Here is a 10,123-nt window from a genome sequence, read left to right as displayed (position 1 = left end):
GGCCTATGCCAAAAATTAACCACAGAAAACATCAAATCAAAGTCCCTCTCTCCTTCCCCCGATCTCAGTATTAATGATGTACCATACTGGGATGGTAGGGGAAGACGAGGGGGAAAGGTACCGGAAGTGACAAACACAATGTCCCTTACTGTATGACACAAATGCTGATTCCTGTAGAAAGTGAAGGTCAACTAAAGTGTAGAGTGTCTTTAAATGCCCTTCACAGAGATGTGACCTTTATGAAGAGTGAGGCCATTTGAGTGGGTATACAATGTATTTTACACACACACACACACACACACACACACACACACACACACACACACACACACACACACACACACAAACACACACCATCTCTGCTATTCCACTATAGAAGAACAGCACACATGAAGCCCATTCTTGCTCTTAACACATCTGATGTTTTCCGCTTACCTTTAGAAACATACCATCAAAACCACAAGGCTTGAAATTGGAACTGGGAATCCATCACCTAATGCACACATGTCAAACTCATTCCACGGAGGGCCGAGTGTCTACACATTTTCACACCTCCCTTGTACTTGATTGATGAATTAAGGTCACTGATTAGTAAAGAACTCCCCTCACCTGGTTGTCTAGGTCTTAATTGAAAGGAAAAACCAAAAACCATTAGACACTAGGTCCTCCATGGAATGAGTTTGACATCCGTGATCTAATGGTAGCCATAATGTCTGTTTTACTGAAGACTGAAAGCCTTGGAAGCCTGCCCAATGACTTCTTACGTGGAGCCTTTTATGCCTGCAGCATTTAACACCACAAAGGGAGAAAACGCTCTCTGTCTGTTATTTTCTGCTCCTTTGGACCGGGCGTGAAGACGGTGGAAGGAACTATTGAAGTAGTGAGAGGGTAAATTGAAAAGTCTGGTATTTGATGTGCTTCCGTCTGTGCTTTTCGTCATTTGCTTGGAAGAGTTTGCAAATTACGAGCAGTGTTGTTTGAGCATGGCTACTTGAGTTTCTCAGCTGTAATCTTCACAAATGTCCTTGTGGGGGAAGTTTAAATCCACTTCTTTGCCCTTAGGCTATCTCCAAATAAAAACAAAGGACTGTGTTGGAATATGTCATCAATCTGCATTGGAACATGCAGTCCTCTGATAGGTTTTTTACTCCGATTTGTTTTGTTTGACTTCAACATATAGCAATTCATTCATACATTGGTATACGGCTTAACTGAAATGTCACAGTGGTATGACAGAGGATGTTAAACTGTGTTACGAAAGCCAGTAGAAATGCTCTCTGTCATGTTGATTTTTATGAGCTCTTTTCATGAGGTCTCGAGAGAACTATATGTGTGTCTTTTTGTCTGCAGCGTATTTACATCAAATTCTGTCTGTCTGTCTGTCTGTCTGTCTGTCTGTCTGTCTGTCTGTCCGTCTGTCTCTCTGCATGCCTGCCTCTTTGTGTACTTAATGTAAACTCTATATCACCTCTACTTCCAATGATGTGAAGGATGGCCTTTTCCCTTCATATTATCTAAAAAAAAAAAACTATGAACCTTTGTTTGGAAGCATTCCCAGACGAGAAACAAGGTACAACTCCAATTATCGAATATCATCAACTGCATGCAAATTTAGTTTATACTTGACACATACATTCTCGCCTGCACACACATTATCTAATCACAGTGGAAATTGAGCTTATTTATTACGATGCTCAATTGACCATTTGCACCTCTATTCTCTATAGCATTCCCTGTTTCCCAACATTTTAGTTGTAGCCCTGGACAAGCACACCTGCTTCAACTTGTCAGCTAATCATCAAGCCCTCAATAAGTTGAATCAGGTGAGTTTGTCCTGTTGGAGGTGGTTGAGGACTGGAGTTGGGAACCACTGCTGTAGATAATGTGCTCTTATTGTCCTTCAACTACTGTACCCGTCTGTGATGTATAGATCTCCAGAGCTCATAATGGAACATGCATCACCTCTACCCCCTGCTCATTGGACCATTGCTCTGTCTACACAGACCCTTTAAATAATGCAACCAGCCAACATAACGTATCCCCTTTACATTCCATATTCATTTTTTAACATCAATAAATGTTTCTTGTACACTGGTAATACCTAATGATGCACGTTATTATTTTATGCCGTTGTCTTTGGTAGGTGGTAAAATCCGGTGGTCCGTTTTATGTAAGGTAGGTCTCAATAATGTAGTGGACTCTTTTCTTCAACTACATCTCCCACAAATCCCTGCTTTTCAGGCCACGTGACAAGATTTGTGATTATGAGTCAAATAAAACGTTCAAAACGAAACTCGCACTGTCCTATTAAAGGGATAGTTCCGGGTTTTGGCAATAAAGCCCTATATCTAATTTCCCAGAGCCATACCATTTTGGATAGACGTGGATACCAAGTTGTGTTCTAGCGTTAGCCCAATTGCTAACTAGCATTAATACATAGCTTTTCCAATAGACTTCCAGTAATTGCGCTAGTGCTAGTCAGCCATGGCCCTCAAAACTACATGTAACTTCTTTCCTACTGGATTCAGAGACATAACAATGGTATCTATGAGTTCATCTGACTCTGGGGAAGTAATCCCAGAGTATCCCTTTAATCTGCCACACACACACACGTTGTGTCCCTGTATGCCAGCCCTCATCATGGCTCTGTGTGCTGAGTGGTGCCCTAGGTTAGGACCGTTCTCTACGTCAGATATTTTAGATAATTGAACAAATTATGCACGGCTTGTTGTGCTGTGTTCAGGTCAACGTGGCTCCTAGCATTAAGTGCTTGCCCTTGTGTCTCTTTATTAACTGTAAAAGTTGTTGCATTTCTGTTTCCCTGTTTAGGCATCATTAGTCATCTACCCTAGGCTACAGTTCCCACCAGCAAACCCAACATCCACAGGAAAAACAGCAGTAATATGAGCAGCTGTGTGTGTGTGTGTGTGTGTGCCTGCCTCAGTCCCTGAATATATCCGTGCATGCATTTGTGTAGCTGTGGTTCTGTGCAGTGCTTTTGTTTCTATGTGGAATACACTGGGTGGCAATGTTATATCTTTTTTTATGTATGATTTACAGTTTTTCTCAGTCGCTTTGGTGCATTTCTTAGATCAAAAGTGCAATTCTTGATACAACTTGTACAAATTCCAAATCATCTAGTCACTTGTGCACATCATTAAAGCAATTTCTTATTCCTTTGAACAAATTGACCATCACTCATGAAGGAATGTAAAGTGTTAGTTCAACCAACAATCAACCAGTTGTCTAAATTGCTCAAAGGTGCATCTCATGAAAAATCAATTGGCAAGCATATATAGACAGACAACAACACAGAGTTTCAATTTTCCAATAATGGATGACCCAGGAAACGAACAGGGTCAACAGCCAAGAGGAGGAAGAAGAGGAGCAAGGATGCGTGGTGGAAGGCAAAACAGAGGAAGAGGCAGAAGAGGACATAGGCGCATATCTGATGACATAAGAGCCACTATTGTAGACCATGTTGTCAATCAATGGCTGAGGCGTGTCGAAGGGTGCAGCTGCAGAGGATGGATAAGGCATTCCAAAAGATTCTTTCCACGTTGCATTGGAAGGAAAATATCCGGTGTGATGTGGATGAGAATATGTGGGCCGACAGACAGGAACGTCTGGATGTGTAGAGACAGCACAACAGTGCTGCGGGCAAAGTTGTGCCTTAGGGGTGGTTTCCTGTGTTTCTTTCTAATTTAGTTTTTTTTCCTTTGTGCCCCTTGGGTTGTCCAGTCTCTTTCAATCAATAACCCACATACAGTAATATGTAAATAGTACTGTTGAAATTGATATATGCCATAGAAGTGCAGCCTTGTGCATTTTCAATACAGTAACTGTCATCCAAACTGTAGCCTAAGTTTACATCAGGTAATACTGTCAAAGTACACAGTTACATTGACAACATGCCTAAACATTTTGACGACCTTGTTCGTGAACAATGACTCAATGACTTATCATTCTGATGACACTGACATGATCATTGGCATGAATATTTACTTTTGAGAGATGTACTAAGGATTTTTAGTGACTGACTAGCTTTAGAAACATATCTATTGTATATTGCAGTTTGTACAAATTGTTCTGAGAAATGCGCTTATTATTTTGCACATGTTAGGGATGATGTGAAAAATGCACCAAAGCGACTGAGAAAAACTGTAATTTCACATGAGAAAGAGATGAGAGTTCATACACAGGTCGTCATATTTTAGAGCAGACACACAATCATTCAGTACATTATCATTCAACACAGTATCTTCCAATGCATTATCATATCTCTGCAACTGCCATGTAAAGCCGAGAGACCAGACTGTAATGGAATTAAATTAAATGAAACAAATCATATACTATTTATCAGTGTTATCAACATTGCAAGTCCCCAAATCCCTTTCTCCCTCCCTCCTTCTTTGCCTTGCTCTTTTATTTCCCCAGAGTTGGTCTTGATATCATTTTTATTTCACTGATGGCCAAGTTCATATTCAGAGATGTACCTTCCATTAGATCTGTGTGTTACCTTAAGTGCATGGGGGGAGACGTATGGTGAGAGATAGAGATACTGAGAGACAGGAAGAAATATAGGAAGGGAGAGAGAAAGACAAAGGGAGAGGGAAATCAAAGAGAAAGAGACATAGACAGAAAGAGGGAGAGGGAGAGTGGAGGTGAGAGAGAGAGAGGGGGAGAGAGAGAGAGGAACTAGGATGAAAATTGTTGACTTCAAAGCTGGCCTAGCACACATTATAGCACAAACTAAGATAAAAGAAAAGCAAACTTTCTCTCTTTATTTCTGGGTTTACAGAGGGTCAGTGGAGTCAATGTTTTATGCAGCAGAGATTGGCTAGTGCAGCTAACCCTCTTAGACGACAGAAGCATACAGGCACACAGCACTGCTCACCGTATGACAGTGGTGGCTACGTCTCAAACGGGCTCTGGTCAAAGGTAGTACACTATATAGCGAATAAGGTGTCATTTGGGACAGTACACAGTCATGCAGAGTACTGTAATTGCTTATCCTACTGTGGGACAATTTTAGACACAGAGGGGAGATGGATTTTCATAGTGTATGCTGTTATATTTACTCATTGGGTTGCTGAAATGAATTTGGATTAGATTATCACACTATATGTAATTGTGCAGTTGAGCTGTAGTCTTTGTCAGATTGGCCAGACAGAATCATTGTTTGCATGACTGCAGTGAATCATCGTTTGTATGACTGCAGTGAATCGTTGTTTGCATGACTGCAGTGAATCGTCGTTGTCATGACTGCAGTGAATCGGCGTTTGCACGACTGCAGTGAATCGTCGTTGGCACGAATGCAGTGAATCGCCGTTTGCACGACCGCAGTGAATCGTCGTTTGCACGACTGCAGTGAATCGTCGTTTGCATGACTGCAGTGAATCGTCGTTTTCACGACTGCAGTGAATCGTCGCTTGCACGACTGCAGTGAACCGTTGTTTGCATGACTGCAGTGAATCGTCGTTTGCATGACTGCAGTGAATCGTCGTTTGCATGACTGCAGTGAATCATTGTTTCCATGACTGCAGTGAATCGTCGTTTGCACGACTGCAGTGAATCGTCGTTTGCATGACTGCAGTGAATCGTCGTTTTCACGACTGCAGTGAATCGTCGTTTGCACGACTGCAGTGAACCGTTGTTTGCATGACTGCAGTGAATCATCGTTTCCATGACTGCAGTGAATCATTGTTTCCATGACTGCAGTGAATCATTGTTTCCATGACTGCAGTGAATCATCATTTCCATGACTGCAGTGCCGCCGGAAAAGTGTGGCAAGGCGATATTTGCCGCAGACTTTTCAATCAGGTGTGGCAGTGCCAAACCACTTCTGATTTAGTTCAATAAAATATGTCAAAGCAAAGTGTTAAAGCTGCAACATGTGACTTTTTGGGCGACCAGGTTATTGAAAGGATATTTCACAGTGGTTTCAATGGTACAATGATTCTCTAAATGGGGTGAACTATGAGAATTTTATCAACCAGGAAATGCCAGAACAGTTTCTGCATATTGCACAAAAAAAAGAGGGGCAAAGTGCTGTTTTTTTTACCGATTTGCATCATGATTTGTCAACTCGTGCACAATTTCTCTGCCCTTCACATCAGAGTGCTGCTGCAGAATCGTTGAGTCTTGACCAATCAGATTCACAGAATTCGCAGGTCATGTGGGCCGGGCAAAACGCACAAAGCTAAACACGTGCTCTCCACTTTCCTCCGGTATTTATTAAACAAAGTGATAATGTTGTGTATTTATAGCTTTTCTGTTTGTGAGAAAATGTGAACGAGATCAAGTTTGGTTTATATTCAAACTTGGGCTGAGTAGGCTACCTAGACTTTTTCAATTAACTGGAACGAATCAATGAAAGCAATAGCTGTCATAGACTGTGAGAACATTTTTAATTTGTCCTACAGTTGCATAGGGAAGTACTACACAATGCAAACCTGCATAAAGCAAGCTCGGCCCTGTGAGTTTTATTATCCAATCATATGTTTTATAACTCAACTCATGCTAATCTTCACATTTTGCCATGAGGATTACAGGAAATCTAGCAGTTTTAAAGCCAATTTCCTGATATTCTACAGATTTTGCCACTGCTTATGATGTGTTCATATGCTATCTGGGGAGACCTCCAACCGACAAACTAGGGGACGTGCCCTTTGTGCCCATTCGGTAATAATCCAACCCTGCACACCACTCTGGGACCTGTGGTGCCACCTCTGTATGACTGGCAAGATCTTGTTGACACTGTCCAGTGTTTATATAATTCTCAAGTGAACTTTCCAAAAAATGTCCAGGTTTCCCAGAAATCTTGGTCGGAATATTCCCTGATTCCAGGGATCACTCAACCTGAATTTCTTACCGGAATTTTGCTAGATTATGAGGACATAGGGAGTGATGTGCGGGAGTGTTGAAAGGCATCATCAGTCATGAAGTAGTGCCAGAATAGTGAGTCCTGACATGAAAATACATCTAAACTACTCTCCTGCTATCCAATATTCTATTCTACTGTCCAACAAACAGGAGAGAAATATTTATGGTGTTGCTATGTTGTTAGCACTGAAGTTCAGTAATGTATAGCTGGTAAGTTAGCCTGTTATTGTTCTAGTAAAGATGAGTCAGTAGTAAATTGGTAAACTGTATTTTATATGGATGATAAACGCAGGCCTAAACTGTTTTTTCCAGGCAAAGCTGGAGTAGATGAAACTGGTTCTTTCTGCCCACTAATCTAGATATGCGTTCCCACCTTTGCGCTCCAATGACTGGGCATTTGTCAACCATGAAGACACATTCTGAAGCATAGATGAGAATTTAACCATGACTTGCAGGCACGTGCATTTATATGTTTCTATATGGTAGACAATCATAAAGGACCTCACAAAAGTTTGCCTAGATAATGCTGTAGGGGTTCAGATGGATGGAGGACGGAAGGATGAAACTGCTGTTGGTTTAGCGGCAATTAGAAGGCTGTCTTTGTATGTAGGGCTCTCTGCCTGACTAAAAGCATTGCTGTAACCATGGAGCCAGTTTATTATTACTTCCAATCTCTCTCACTCTCTCTCTCTCTCTCTGTATGGCTCTTACGCTTTTTATCCCTCCCTTCCTCTCTTTCTCGCTCTCTCTCTTTCTTCCCCTCCCTCTTTCCCTCCCTCTCGTTCCCTTGCCATCCACTCTTTCTCTCCCCCATTGCTACACACACCCCTTCCATCCCTTTCTCTCCCTCTCTCTGTACCATGTCATTTTGGCTGCATCATAATGCATTGTGATTTCAGAGAATTACACATCTCCTACCCTGTAATTTCTGATCTACATCACCTGCAGTCTGGTATTTTCAAACCACTCATTGCACACACAGTAAACTCTCACACACACACACACAGCCATTTCACTGCTCAGGCTTTTGCCAAACAACACAGTAAAAATGTAGGATCAGTGCAGAGCTCCTTTGAGACAGTAAAACCTGGAATGTGTCTAGAATGTTTCTGTTAACATCTTTCTCTTTTAGTGTCCACTGTCCACCACCTCTCTCTCTCTCTCTCTCTCTCTCTCTCTCTCTCTCTCTCTCTCTCTCTCTCTCTCTCTCTCTCTCTCTCTCTCTCTCTAGTCTGAAATTGTTTAAAAGTTACAGCCCCCCCTTTCTCCATACATTTACAACCTGCTCCTATTCCAGTGCTGCTCAACCCTTACTATTGATATTGAGAGTATGTCATAGTTCCATGGCCATGCTTGAGGCACTGTCCACTCTGATTCCTTCTCTGACTCTTTCATAATTGGTGTGTGTCTGTGTGTCTGAATTCGTGTTCATGTGTGTGTGAGCTGACACGGGGAGTGTGTCATTCGGCAGCCCGACGCTTGTAACCTCATTCTGTCACAGTGCCACCGTGTCCACCCCACGAGAACCCTTGTCAGTATGACTCACACACAAACACAGACACACTCACACAAATGCACGCACACAGAAACACTCACACAAACTCACTCACCTACACACACATACAGTACCTACGGACGCATGCATGCACTAATGAATGCACGCATTCACACACACACACACACACGGATGCACACACACGTGTAAACATACGTAAGGACGCTTACATGTACGAACACACAAACCTACACCACCTCCAACCCACTCACCCTGAAAACTCTGCTCTCCTATTGTACATGTCTTAAAGGTGCTACACATAGTTGTTTTTGTTGAATTGTTGCTTTCTAATTTCAGAAAATGTCAATAATATATCTGCAGTATTCGTGGAATGATAGTGTTTCACAGAATTACTTACCCACCAGTGTTGTGGTTGGCTGTGATATTCGCCTATTGATTTTTCCAGCTTGTCAAAATGGGAAAGCTGTTCTGACTTTGTGGTTGTGTTATCTAGTGGAAATCGCTCTTTCATTTCCTGGTTACTAAAATACTACGCTGGTCGCTCAGTTTCAGTTTATGTGAGAAAACAAGCAATGAATAGTGTAGGGAATCATTGTGACATATAAATCGCTGTGAAATATATATATTTTTTTACCATTTTAATTAAAAACCAGGTTCAGTGCTTTGGGAAAGTATTCAGACCCCTTCCCTTTTCCCACATTGTGTTACGTTACAACCTTATTCTAAAATGGAATCAAATAAATATAGGGTCCCACAGTTGATAGTGCATGTCAGAGCAAAAACCAAGCCATGAGGTCGAAGGAATTGTTCGTAGAGCTCAGAGATAGAATTGTGTCGAGGCACAGATCTGGGGAAGGGTACCAAAAAATGTCTGCAGCACTGAAGGTCTCCAAGAACACAGTGGCCTCCAACATTCTTAAATGTAAGAGCTCTGGAACCACCAAGACTTCCTAGAGCTGGCCGCCAGGCCGAACTGAGAAATCGGTGGAGAAGGTCCTTGGTCAGAGATGTGTTACTCTCACAGAGCTCCAGAGTTCCTCTGTGGACACGGGAGAACATTCCAGAAGGACAGCCATCTATTCAGCACTCCACCAATCAGGCCTTTATGGTAGAGTGGCCAGACGGAAGCCACTCCTCAGTAAAAGGCATATGAACGCCCGCTTGGAGCTTGCCAAAGGGCACCTAAAGGACTCTCCGATCATGAGAAACAAGATTCTCTGGTCTGATGAAATGAAGATGGAACACTTTGGCCTGAATGCCAAGTGTCACATCTGGAGGAAATCTGGCACCATCCCTGCTGGGATGTTTTCCAGCAGCATGGACTGGGAGACTCTTCAGGATTGAAGGAAAGATGAACGGAGCAAAGTACGGAGAGATCCTTGATGAAAAACCTGCTCCAGAGTGCTCAGGACCTCAGACTGGGGTGAAAGTTCACCTTCCAACAGGACAACGACCCTAATCACTCAGCCAAGGCAACACGGGAGTGGCTTCGGGTTAAGTCTCTTAACGTCCTTGAGTGGCCCAGCCAGAGCCCGGACTTCAATCAAACATCTTTAAAGAGACCTGAAAATAGCTGTTCAGCGACACTCCCCATTCAACCTGACAGAGCTTGAGAGGATCTGCAGAGAAGAATGGGATAAACTACCCAAATACAAGTGAGTTGAGCTTGTAGCTTCATACCCAAGAAGACTTGAGGCAGTCATCGCTGCAAAACTATTTAAT

This window comes from Oncorhynchus clarkii, chromosome 18, assembly GCF_045791955.1.
Source record: "Oncorhynchus clarkii lewisi isolate Uvic-CL-2024 chromosome 18, UVic_Ocla_1.0, whole genome shotgun sequence".
NCBI classification, from domain to species: Eukaryota; Metazoa; Chordata; class Actinopteri; order Salmoniformes; family Salmonidae; genus Oncorhynchus; species Oncorhynchus clarkii.
The sequence above is the reverse complement of the archived record's forward strand: the minus strand, read 5'-3'. Positions refer to the sequence as shown.